This window comes from Hippopotamus amphibius, chromosome 4 (genome assembly GCF_030028045.1).
Source record: "Hippopotamus amphibius kiboko isolate mHipAmp2 chromosome 4, mHipAmp2.hap2, whole genome shotgun sequence".
In the NCBI taxonomy this organism is placed as follows: domain Eukaryota; kingdom Metazoa; phylum Chordata; class Mammalia; order Artiodactyla; family Hippopotamidae; genus Hippopotamus; species Hippopotamus amphibius.
Genome location: NC_080189.1, coordinates 77553976 through 77567686, shown reverse-complemented (window position 1 = coordinate 77567686; position 13711 = coordinate 77553976).

Here is a 13711-nt window from a genome sequence, read left to right as displayed (position 1 = left end):
GGAGTAACACCCAGGGCCTTGTCTTTTTGACACTAGCCATTCTGACAGGTGTGAGGTGCTATCTCATCATGGTTTTGATTGCACTTCTCTGATGATTAGTGATGTTGAGCATCTTTTCATGCACCTATTGGCCATCTTTGTGTCTTCTTTGGAAAAATGTTTATTTGATTCATCTGCCTGTTTTTAAATTGTGTTTTTTTTTGATATTGAGTTGTATGAGCTGTTTATATACTTTGTATATTGACCCCTTATCGGTCCTATCATTTGCAAATATTTTCTCCCATTCAGTAGGTTGTTTTTTCATTTTGGCAATGGTTTCCTTTGCTGTGCAAAAACTTTTAAGTTTAATTAGGTCCCATTTGTTTATTTTTGCTTTTGTTTCCTTTGCCTTAGGAGACAGATTCAAAAAATATTGCTATGATTTATGTCAAAGAGTGTTCTGCCTATGTTCTCTTGTAGGAGTTTAATGGTTTCCAGTCTTATATTTAGGCCTTTAATCCATTTTGAATTTAGTTTTGCATACGGCGTAAGAAAATGTTCTGATTTCATTCTTTTACACGCAGCTCTTCAGTTTTCCAAGCACCACTTATTGAAGAGACTGTATTTTCTCCATTCTGTGTTCTTGCCCCCTTAGCTGTAGATTAATTGACCATAAGTGTGTGGGTTTATTTCTGGGCTCTCTATTCTGTTTCATTGAGCTATGTGTCTGTTTTTGTGCCAGTACAATACTGTTTTGAATACTGTAGATTTGTAGTGTAGTCTGAAGTCTGAGAGATTTTTTTTCTCTCTCTCAAGATTGCTTTGGCCATTCAGGGGTCTTTTGTGGTTCCACGTAAATTTTAGGATTACTTGTTATAGTTCTGTGAAAAATGTCATGGGTATTTTGATAGGGATTGCATTAAATCTGTAGACTGCTTTGGGTAGTATGGACATTTTAACAGTATTAATTCTTCCAGCCCATGAATACGAATGTCTTTCTATTTCTTTGTATCATCATCAGTTTTCTTTTTCAAAGTCTTATAGTTTTCAGAGTATAGGTCTTTCACCTCCTTGGTTAAGTTTATTTCTAGGTATTTTATTATTTTTAATGTGATTTTAAACAGAATTGTTTTCTTGCTTTCTCTTTCTGAGAGTTCATTATTAGTGTATAGAAAAGCAACAGATTTCTGTATATTAATCTTATATTCTGCAACTTTGCTGAATTCATTTATTAGTTCTAAGAGCTTTTTTGGTAAATATTTTAGAGTTTTCTATGTAGAGTGTTGTGTCATCTGCAGATAGTGACCATTTTAGTTCTTCCCTTCCAATTTGGATACCTTTTAGTTCTTTTCCTTGTCTGACTGCTGTGGCTAGAACTTCCAATACTATGTTAAATAAAAGTGGTGAGAGAGGGCATCCTTGTCTTGTTCCTGATTTTAGAGGAAAAGGGTGTGATGTTATCTGTGGGTTTGTCATATATGGTCTTTATTATGTTGAGATATGTTCCCACTATATCAACTTTGATGAAAGGTGTTTTTTTTTTTTTATCATAAATAGGTGATGAATCTTGTGAAATGCTTCTTCTGCATCTATTGAGATGATCATATGGTTTTTATCCTTCATTTTGTTAATATGGTGTATCACATTGACTGATTTGTGGATGTTGAACCATCCTTGTGTCCTTGAAATAAACCTCATTTGACTGTGGTGTATGATCACTTTGATGTATTGTTGAATTTGGTTTGCTAATATTTTGTTGAAGATTTTTACATCTGTGTTTATCAGAGATATTGGCCTGTAATTTTCTTTTTTTGTCTTACCTTTTCTAGCTTGATATAAGGGTGATACTGGTTTTGTAAAATGAGTTAGGAAATGTTCCCTTCTCTTCAATTTTTTTGGGACTATTTTGAGAGGATAGGTATTAAATTTTATTTGAGTGTTTGGTAGAATTCACCTGTGAAGCCGCCTGGTCCTGAACTTTTGTTTTTTGGAAGGTTTTTTGTTTTTTAAATTTTTGGCTGCACTGCATGGCATGCAGGATCTTAGTTCCTTGACCAGGAGTTGAATCCATGACCCCTGCAGTCGAAGCGCAGAGTCTTAACCACTGGACCACCAGGGAGGTCCCTGTTTTTTGGAAGCTTTTTGATTAGTATTTCAATCTCTGTATTATTGATTGGTCTATTCAGATTTTTTATTTCTTCCTGATTCAGTCTTGGAAGTTTGTATGATTTTAAAAATTTGTCATTTTCTTCTAGGTTGTTCAACTTGTTGGTGTATAGCTGTTTGTAATATTGTCTTATAGCTCTTGTATTTCTGTGGTATCTTTTTTTTCTCCTCTTTGTTTCTGACTTTATTTATCAAGGCCCTCTCTCTTTTTTCCTTAGTGAGTCTAGCTAATGATTTGTCAATTTTGTTTGTCTTTTCAAAGAACCAGTTCTTAGTTTAATTGATCTTTTCTGTTGTTTTTTAGTCTCTATTTCATTTATTTTTGCTCTGGTCTTTAGTATTTCAACTTTGGGCTTCATTTGTTCTTTTTCTAGTTCCTTTAGGTATAGGTTATTTTGTTTATTTGAGATTTTTCTTGTTTCCAAAGGTAGATGTGTATTGCTATAAACCTCTCTCTTAGCATCACTTTTGGTGTGTCCCATTTTGGTATGTAGTATTTTTATCTTCATTTGTCCTCAGGTAATTTGTGATTTCTCCCTTGATTTCTTTGTTGGCCCAATAGCTGCTCAGTAGCATGTTGTTCAGTCTCTACGTATTTGTGATTTTTCCAGCTTTCTCCTTCTAGTTGACATCTAGTTTCATTCCATTGTGATCAGAAAATATGTTTGATATGATTTCAATCTTAAATTTATTGAGACTTGTTTTTTTATCTCAACATATAGTTTATCCTTGAGAAAGTTCCATGTGCACTTCAGAAGAATGTGTATACTGCTGCACTTGGATGGAATGTTCTGTATAAATCTATCAAATCCATCTGGTCTGATGTTTCACTTAAGGTTGTTGTTTCCTTGTTGATTTTCTGTCTGGATGATCTCTCCATTGATGCTGGGGTATTAAACTCCTATACTATTATTGTGTTACTGTCAATTTCTCCCTTTAGAACTGTTAATAATTGCTTTACATATTTTGGTTTTCCTATGTTAGGTGCATATATATTGATCATTGTTCTGTCTTCTTGATGAATTGTCTCCTTTATCAATACATAATGTCCATCTTTGTCTCTTGTTACCTTTTCTGGCTTGAAGTCTATTTTATATGATATAAGTATGGCTATATCAGCTTTCTTTTGGCTGCCATTTGCTTGAAGTATCATTTTTCATCCCTTCACTTTAAGTCTGTGTTTGTCTCTAGAGCTGAGGTAAGTCTCCTGGAAGCAGCATATAGTTGGGTCTTTTTTTTTGGTGGGGGATTCTTTTTTAAAAAATCCACTCTGCCACTCTGTGTCTTTTGATTGGCGAAGTTAATCCAATTACACCAAGGGTGATTATTGATAAACGAAGATTTAATACTGTCATTTTACCTTTTGTTTTCTGGTTTCTTTATACCTCCATTGTTTCTTTTTCCTTGTGTTTCTGTCTGCCATTTTGATCTGGTGGTCTTCTATGGTATTTTCCCCAGTTTCCACTTTTTTTGTGTTTCATGTTTCTGCTTATGTTTATGTTTTTTGGTTATCCTGAGGTTTGTATAAAACATCTCATAGATAAAATAGCCCTTTTTCTTTTTAAAAAAGTCTTGTGTAATATATTATGGAAACACAGCATCAAAGCAGTCTACTAATCTCATCTACCACCCCCCACCCCACCGCTACCTTAAATTGAAGTATAGTTGATTTACAATGTTTTGTTAGTTTCAGGTGTACAGCAAAGTGATTCAGTTATATGTATTCTTTTTCAGATTCTTTTCCATTATAGGTTATTATAAGATATTGAATATAGTTCCTTGTGCTATACAGTAGGTCCTTGTTGTTTATCTATTTTATATATAGTAGTGTGTGTATGTTAATCCAAAACTCCTAATTTATCCTCCCAAACTCCTCCCCACTTTCCCTTTTGGTAAGCAAAAGTTTGTTTTCTATGTCTGTGAGTCTAAAATAATCCTTTTCCTGCTGATGGTATCTTATCTTCATTTACCTATATGAGTTTTGTCCTTTTCCTCTTCCCCCTTTACGTTTTTGTTATCTCAAACTATCCCTTTTTATGTTGTAAGTTTGTTACAACACAAACTGAAACCGAGATAGCTATAGATATTTTTCTGCGTTCCTTTTTTCCTCCCTTTAACCTTTAAACTACAATAAAGTGTTTAAAAACCTCTTCTGATAAAGAGTTAAAAATTTCTGGTTCTGTCTCTATATCCCCCTGCTTAAAGTTTTGTGTATTTTTGCTGTTTTGTTTTTGGTTGAAGAGTTCCTTTTAGCATTTCTTGTAAGGCAGGTCTAGTGGTGATGAACTCCCTCAGCTTTTGTTTGTCTGGGAAAGTCTTTATTTCTCTTTTATATTTGAATGACAAATTTTCTGTATAGAGTATTCTTTTTTAAAAATTAATTAATTAATTAATTAATTATGTTTATTGGCTGCATTGGGTCTTCATTGCTGTGTGTGGGCTTTCTGTAGTTGTGGAAAGCAGGGGCTACTCTTCATTGCAGTGTGCAGGCTTCTTATTGAGGTGGCTTCTTTTGTTGTGGAGCACAGGCTCTAGGTGCATGGGCTTCAGAAGTTGCAGTATGTGGGCTCAGTAGTTGTGGCTCTTGGGCTCTAGAGTGCAGCCTCATTTGTTGTGGCTTAGTTGCTCCGTGGCATGTGGGATCTTCCTGGACCAGGGCTCGAAACTGTGTCCCCTGCATTGGCAGGTGGATTCTTAACCACTGCGTCACCAAGGAAGCCTCTGTATATTCCTGAGTGACAGTTTTTATCTTTCAGTATTTTGAGAATGTCACTCCACTTCCTTCCGGCCTATAGGGTTTCTGCTGAGAAATCTGCTGATAGCCTAATGGGGGTTCCTTTGTAGATTAACATTCTTTTTGCCCTGGCTGCCTTTAAATTCTTTCTTTGTCCTTGACTTTTGGCAATTTTAGTATAATGTGTCTTGGAGACAGTCTTCTTGCATTGAGGTAATTAGGTGTTATTGTAGCTTCTTGGACTCCTTCTCCAAATCTGGGAAGTGTTCAGTTATTATTTCTTTAAATAAACTCCCTTCTCCCTCTCTTCTCCTTCTGGGATACCCATTATCCTAATAGTGCCCTTCCTAAAAGATAGCTCTTGCATAATTTCCTCATTAAAAAAAATCTTATTTCTCTTTCCTCTTTTACTTGTTTCATGGTTAGATTTCTATCTTCTCTCTTCCATATGGTCTGCTCCATTTCCAGTGCTAATACGTTCTTCACCTCATTTATTGAGGTCTTCAGCTACAGAATATCCTTCTGATTCTTTTTTAGAGTTTCAGTCTCTTTGCTAAAGTAATCCTCTGTTCATTAATTTTATTCCTGAGCTCATTAAACTGCTTTTCTGAGTTTTCTTGTAGCTCTTTGAGTTTCTTGATGACAACCATTCTGAATTCTCTATCAGCTAGAGCACAATACTTCATGCCTTTAAGTTTGGTTTTTGGAGAATTGTCATTTTCTTTTTGTGTAGTGCTACTGTGGTCCTTCATGTTGTTTGATGAACATTTCTTATTAAATGATCGGGTTAGGAGTTGGAGTCCTTTCTTTTGTTTTCCAGCAGGTGGCGCTATCACACAGGTTTTTGGTTTCTCTTACCTGAGCTGCCTCTTGCCATAGCTCAAGAGCACTTTCCGGCTTCATCACCTCTGTGAGAATTGTGGCTCTGTGCCTTCCTTGTTGCTTCTTGTGCCTCTGGGGTCATTGCTGCCTTGCTTCTGTCAGAGCTGCGGTCATCCCTGGGACGGAGGGCTCTTTCCTTGCGTCTGGGATGCCCTGAGACACAGGCTCCCTGTGGAGGAGGGAGACGAGGGGAGGGGAGCCGGGGTCCACAGGCACGTCTCCTGTGTCTGGTGTTGTAAGGTCCCTGGACTCCACCGCTGCAGATGAGGGATGTCGTGGGTGCCTCAGTGGTTGGAAGGATGGTGCCCCAGGCCCCGCTGCCGCCCCTGCCCAGTTGCTGGTGGCCGCGGGTGCGGGTGGAGCTGGCAGGCCCGATCGCGTGTGCTGCTTTCCCGGCTGCTCCTGGGTCCTCTGCAGCTGTGGGCTCAGCTGTCGCTGTCGGAGGGCCAGGACTGCAGGCACCAGGCCACTGTTCCCACGGTTCTGCCCCCTCTGTTGAAATCCACCCACCTTTAGATGAACCGATGTGTGGAAATCTCCCTGACCTGTTGTGTTGCGCAGAATAGCCTTTGTGGACTTGTGGATGTTTTACCGGTTGTAGATTGAAGGGGAAGGACAAAGGTAGTTTTTCATTGTCATGTTTCTGATGTCACTCTTCAACTTTTCAATTTTTTTGGGGGGGTGTGTTGGGTCTTTGTTGCTGTGCGTGGGCTTTCTCTAGTTGTGGTGAGTGGGGGCCACTCTTCATTGCGATGTGTGGGCTGCTCATTGTGGTGGCTTCTCTTGTTGCAGGGCACGGGCTCTAGGTGCGTGGGCTTCAGTAGTGGCAGCACACAGGCTCAGTAGTTGTGGTGCACGGGCTTAGTTGCTCTGCATCATGTGGGATCTTCCCAGGACAGGGATTGAACCCATGTCCCCTGCATTGGCAGGCAGATTCTTAACCACTGCACCACCAGGTTGAAGTGCCTTTCAATTTTAAAAAAGCTTTCATTGTTATCAAGTGGTAGCACGGTCATAACAAATAATTAGAAAAAATTTCGGCATCTTCCATATTCTATTATTTTACATGAATCCAATTAAAAAAATTAAAAAGCAGCTTGCACAGCAAAAGGAGAAACCATGTATCACACAGAGGTGGGAGGAGCATGCAGTGAGACCAGAGGAAGGACCAGCATTTGGGCTCTGTCTCTCTGCAGACTGGTGCTCTCCACTGCTCATGCTGCCTGGTAGTTTCATTAAGTTTGGCAAGGACAGTTCTGTTCCAGCACTTGATGGCAAAATCCATTTCCCAAACTGTGGAGGGGTTGGCTTGGGGCTACTAATTGTGACAGCAGAGAGTTGTGACCCCAGAGGATCCTGAGCACAGAAGTAGTGGGGAGGGGGTTGAGGAAGGAGCCAGGGACGGCTGCACAGAGGAGGTGACTCCAGATCTGGATTTTGGCACATGAAGTTGGGGGCAGAGCCAGGTGGAGACAGAAGGCACAGCCAACCAGGGGAGCAGACCTGGAGGAGGGTTCCAGAGGCTAAGTGTGAAGGAAATGGTGGTTTCCGAGAATAAGAAAAATCAGCATGCTAAGTGCACACCCAGGGCACTGAAAGGCCCGGACAGGGGAGCAGAGGTCCCTTGTGGCTGGAGAGAACTCACACAGCTCTCCCTTCCAGGCTCAGCACAGGAAGAGCAGACCTGCTGCCTCTGAATCCGCTCCCTGCTGGGTTCTGGAGGCCTCTATGGGCATCCCTAGCCCTCAGCCGCCTGCTCCCTGTCGTGTGTGGTCCTCTTGTGCCCACTGTGACACCAGGTGCTCCCTTCCTTGGTGGCCCCTTCTTGGGGCCTCGCTGGCTTAATTCCTGCACGCAGCCTCTAAATGGCGAGGTCCTGGAGGCATGCGGCCGAGCCCTCTGCTTTGCTGGGGTTTCTGCACAGCCCATTCCCAGGCAGCCCTGTCTCTCCTCTGAGCTCCGGCCAGCCCCACTCCTGCTAAGCCTGCACCTTCAGGCACTGAGCCTGGCCAGAACCCGGGGGGCTTCTAGCCAAGCCCTGCCCATGTTACCCCTAAATACCTCACTTGCAGCCCTCACCAACTCCCCAACCTCCCTCTCACTGTGACTTTGTGCCTCAGGGTCTGTCCTCCCACCCGCTTCTCAAAATGCAGGTGTGATGTCACTCTTGCTCACCAGCTTTGACAGGCAGAGTGATGTGCCAGCGGGAGAGAGTGGGATATACATAAGCACGGCTCATCCATCCCTTCATTTGGCAGGTATACATTGGGTGCGTACTTTGTACTTAGCACTGTTCAAGGAGCATACTTCCCACAGGAGACAGACAGCCGTTCTTTCATCTCAGCCACAGGGGTGAGTAGGGGAGCAGGGCCTGGATTTGAAGCCAGGGCACTTGGATGAGCCAGGTTCCACTGCATGCTATAGAGGCACTTCATGCAAATTAGGTCATTGATCAGGTACTAGGTCATTGCTATTGAAAGCTCAGGTCTGCCATCACTAATGTGAACTTCACGGACCATCAGCCCGAGGATTCCAGGTGGGAAGGCCGGCTCCAAAGCCTGGGCTTTTCCAGAAACTCAAGCAAGAAGATCAGGGTCTGAGCAGTTCAGAAATGGTGCTCCAAGAACAACTCAGCATTGGAGAATCCAGGCCTCTGTCCAGGCTTGTTTTCTTTTCACTCTACACTTTTCCTGGGAATCTCATGCTTTTCTTGGGCTTCAGATACCATCTGGATGCCGAAGACCTGTAGGCCTGTGTCTCCACCCAGTCTGCCTCCTGGGCTCCAGACCCAGGTGTGGACCTACCTGGGGACATCCCCCCTGCAGGGCTCAAGCTGACCCTTTTCTGCCAGCCCACACCTTTCTTCTCGCCACTCAGGGACTACCGCCAGCACCTACCAGGGTTTGAGCTGCCATCTTGGGCAGCTATTTTTTTTTTTTTTTAATTTTGTTTTGTTGTTGTGGTTGTTTTTGCTTTTGGTTTGTTTGTTTGTTTTGGCTGCACTGCTCGACACGTGGGATCTTAGTTCCCCGACCAGGGATCGAACCTGTACCCTCTACAGTGGAAGCACTGAGCCATAACCACTGGGCCATCAGGGCAGCCATCCTTGAATCCTCACTCTCTCATGCTCTCACACTTTGTCCATCCTTTCTGGAGTCCTGTGAACACCTGCCGGCTGTGCTCTCCCTGAGGTCAGAGGGGTCTGCTGAAAGCACCATCGAATCAGCTCTGCATAGCAGGCTTACTACACACAAAATAAAGCGGAGGTTCCCTGCACTCCTTTTGGCCTGGTCCTCACTCCTCTGGGGTTGGACCTCCTCCTCCCCCCCGCGCCCTCCCCCTCCTCTCCCACCTCAAGTGCGCCCCACTCCCCTGCGGCTCCCCAGAAGCCACTTGTGTGGGGTTCACGCCAGTTCCTGGTGTTGGGCTCTGCTTTTGGGACCCCAAGTGGAGACGCAAGCTGTATTTGTTTTAGGGCGTATGAGTTTTCTGGGGCTGCCATGACATTGACCATAAACGCAGCAGCTTAAAACCACACACTCGTCATCTTATAGTTCTGTACATCGGAAGTCCAGTTTGGGTCCCCTGGGCTACAATCAGGGTGTCACAGGGCCCCCCCCTTCCTGGAGACTCCATGGGAGGATCCGTTTCCTTGTTCGTTCGTGTCACTGGCAGAGTTCATTTCCTTGTGGTTGTAGGACCGAGGTTCCCCTTCCTCGCTGGCGCTCAGCTCCTGAGGCCGCCCGCGTTTCTTGGCTCGTGGCCCTGTCGCCCCTCTTCAAAGCTGGCAGTGGTGGGCTGAGTCCCTCTTGTGCCTCCTCATCCTGTTGCACCTCTCTGACCAGCAGAAAGGGTTCCGTGATTGAGGGGATCAGGTGACAGGTTGGTCCCACCCAGACGATCCCGGGTGATCTCCCCATCTCAAGGTCTGTACCTTAGTCACACCAGCAAAGTCCCTCTTCCACGTCAGATGACATTTTCCCAGGTTCTGCGGATCAGGGCCAGGACATCTTTGGGGACCGTTATTCTGCTAACTACATTGGTCTTCCTCTTTCTTTTTCACTAAAGTTCATCTTCTCATCCATGACATTAAAAGCCCAACCACCAGGGGGCAGGTGGTGCTCCTCCTCTCAGAGACCATCCTGGAGCAGAGCCAGGCACCCGGGATCCTCGGCCTCAAAAGAACTGGTTCTTGCTTTGCAGTGTCATGTGGGGAGGGGTTTCCTGCCTCTCCATCTGTCCCCATTTGTCTCTGTACTGAGTGCTGCATCCTCTTACAGGAGAAGGAAAGTGTGTCCCTAAAGAACATCCCTTCAACTCACACCATGCCCCCAGCATCCAAAGTAACTTTGCTCCTCCAGTCCTGGGAGAGGCAGGGCAGCAGCTGTCATTGTCACATTTACCTTTGAGCTCATGAGGCTGGAGAACCATGCTCCAAACCAGCCCCGACATCAGCTCGCATCCTTTGCACTGGTCACTGGGCAGAAGCAGGGCACAGGTGGGGGCAGGGTTAGTGGGCTGAGGGTCAGGTCCTGTGGAGGGAGGACGTCAAGTCTGGGAAAGGTCTGTGCTCATTGTGTCCAGCTGGGGAATCACACTTACATTACACACACATGCACATGCACACTCACAGGTACACTCAGCACATATGTATCACTCATAGCACACACTGTACACACACACACACAAACCCACACACACTAGACCTACTCATGCACACAGACATCCACACGCACCCATACACTGTCCACACATATATGCAGCACATAATATACACGTGTTCACACACATATAAATGCAAAAACAAAGTCTCACAGCACACATATGACTTAAGACCTACCACATGCCACATATAGCACTGTAGGAAAATAAGAAAATAAACAGAAAGGAACAGAAATGAAAAATCACTCCAGGGACTTCCAGTGGTTAAAACTCTGTGCTCCCACTGCAGGGGGTGCTGGTTTGATCCATGGTTGGGAAACTAAGATCCCACATACTGTGGGGCATGGCCAAAAAAAAAAATGACCCCAAATCCCTTCAGATGTAGAAATGACAAGGGGTAACATTTCGGTGTATTTTCCTCAAAACATTTTGTGATAGATTTTACAAAAATGAAATTAAATGAAAGTAAAACTTGCTTTGTTCATTTAAAGAGGAAGTGGGTGGTAATGAATAGATAAACACAATGTGGTGTAGAAGATTATTTAGCCTCAAAAAGGAAGGACACATGCTACAATGTGGGTGAACCTGGAAGACATTATGTGAAGTGACATAAGCCAGACACAAAGGACATATGTTGTGAATTCACTTATGAGGTCTTTGAGCAGTCAGATTCATAGAGGCAGAAAGTAGAGTGGTGGGTGCCAGGAGCTGCGAGAGGGGCCAAGGGGAGCTAGCGTTTAACGGGGCAGAGTTTGGGAAGATGAAAAGTTCTGGAGATGATGGTGGTGATGGTGGCACAACGTGTGAGTTTGCTTAATGCCCCAGAATTGTACACTTTAAAGTGGTTAGGGTGGTAAATTTTATGTGATGTGTGTTTTACTGCAACAACAACAACAACATGACAACAATAACAATAACACAGAGAGTTGAGTCCTGATCCCTGGGAAACAGCTGAGAGTCAGAGTCCCTCTCCAGGCCGAGCGGGATCTCTCTGCCGCCCCTGCTTTGTAGACAGCCCCTCTGCTGCATCACGGTGGGTGTCACGACTGGTGCTTCACTGAGGATGGAGAGACAACATTGCACCGGCAGGGGGCGCCAAGGACCCGTGCACCTGCCCCGCTCCGCCGCCCTCTCCAGCCAAGTCTCCCACGGTCTGGGCTCTGCCGGGGAATATCCCAGAAGGCGTCCTCCTGCCGTGACCCTTGGCTCCTCTCATGCTGGCCCCTGGGTGAGATACGTGGAGCCAAGACATCTCGTGTTTCTCTGATCGCATTTGCTCACAAATCCTCCTCTTAGAGAAGAAGCTCCTTTATTGTCCAGAGAACTTGCTCTTAAAACCATTACAAGAAAAACTACTGAATAAATATCATGATAATACTGTGCCAGTCAGGGCTGGATCAGGAGAGAGAAGCCACACAGCAACTGGCACAGGAGAGACTGCTCTAGAGAGCTGTGAATGGAGGCAGGGTGGCCTACAAAGGAACACAGGACCATGGCTGTGGGGGCGCCTGGTCAGCAGACCCTGGCGGGGTGGGGGCACCTGTGCCACAGGTGAGAAGACACAGGTGCAGGTGCAGCTGCCTCCTCTCTGGGGTCTCAGACCCTGGGGTCCGTCAGTATAGACAGGGAGCAGCCCCTGTGCGATCCTGCGGTGGGATCCCTGTCCCCTGCCCTTGGAGCAGGAGGTCTCCTCACCCCATGATGCCCTCTGAGCTGGTCTCTGGGTGGCACCACTGCCAGGCCACTTGCAGGGGAGCAAGACCACTTGGGCTCCCCCTTGAGGGCTTGGCTTCAAGGGGGCCTCCAGGGGGCCTGGGCCCACCATGAACCACGGGGAGGGGAGCCTGTCTTATCCTGGGGGGTCTTGTGCTCATCCAGTGCCTGTTTCCCAGAGGACCGGGCATGGTCCCAGGCACCTGCAGGGGCCCCTCCTCAATCAACACACCTGCTATTCTCCCATCTGGTGGCCTGTGGCCAGACAGGGGTGAGGAGAGGACCCTCAGGGGTCCCACGGACCTGCTAGAGAAGGTGGGGTCTGAGGGCCTTGCCTTCCCAATGAGGGTGCCACCTGCTCAGAGGGGGCGCTGCAAGGAGCCAGAGGAGGCGGACAGGCATGATGGCTACTCTTGGTCTGTCGCAGCCATCCAGGTCCTCCCATCTCCACCTCCACCTCCACCATCTCCACCTCCATCTCCACCTCCACCTCCACCATCTCCACCTCCACCATCCCCTCCATCTCCACCTCCACCATCTCCACCTCCACCATCTCCACCTCCATCTCCACCACCTCTGCCTCAACCATTTCCACCATCTCCTCCTCCACCTCCACCATCTCCACCTCCACCATCCCCACCATCTCCACCTCCACCATCTCCACCATCTCCTTCTCCATCATCTCCATCTCCACTATCTCCAACTCCATCTTCCAGTGCTTGTGCATCTCAGCACAGAGAAGCTCCTTTGGCCTCAGTCCTCACCTCTGACCTGAGAATGAGGCAGGCAGTTACCTGCTTCAGCTTCAGATGGAAAACTTGAAGCTCCCTGAGGATTCTGTGTTTAGGAGATAACAGAGCTTGGCTGGACCTTTTGTCTGTGCATCTTCCACACTCCCATGCTCTGAAACCCAAATCTGGGCCACCATGTGTGGAGGGGGCCAGACCTGGGTGTGTCTAACGGAGAAGCTGACACCAGGACTTGGACCAGATTTGTCATTTCAAGGGGAAATTTTCGAGCTTGGCTCAGAGGAGCTGGCTGTCTTGAGTAGGGGCTTCTGTCCCTGGAGGGATCCAGGCTACAGTCTCTCCCTCTTAAGGGCAGATTGCTAGTGGATCAAACAGTGTCGCCTTCGGGCAGCCCCCGAGTTGGCCAGCACCCACTGTCATGAGCACTGACCCTAACCCACCTGTCCAGGGTGTCCCCCTCCCCAGCCCCTGTCACCCCACCTTCCCCTCTCAAGCCCATCTTTCCACAGGGACAGCCCCACCTGTCTGCCTGAGAATGGCACACCCTCACACCCGTGCACCCAGACCTAGTGGCATGCAGAGCAAACGTGTCCTTCCTCACTGTCCTGGGGTGACTGGCTCCGAGTCAGTGAGGACCTTGGTGCAGCCGGAGGAAGGCCGAGGTGAGCTCTCACCCCAGGGCCGCCCACATGGCTGCTTCTCGTCCACAAAGAAGCAGCTCTGCACAGCGATGGGCCAAGCCACGAATCTCTTAAGTTCTGGCCCTGGAGCTCCCAGAATGTCCCTTCTTCTGTGATCCAAAGGCCATAGGAACCACTAATGCCAG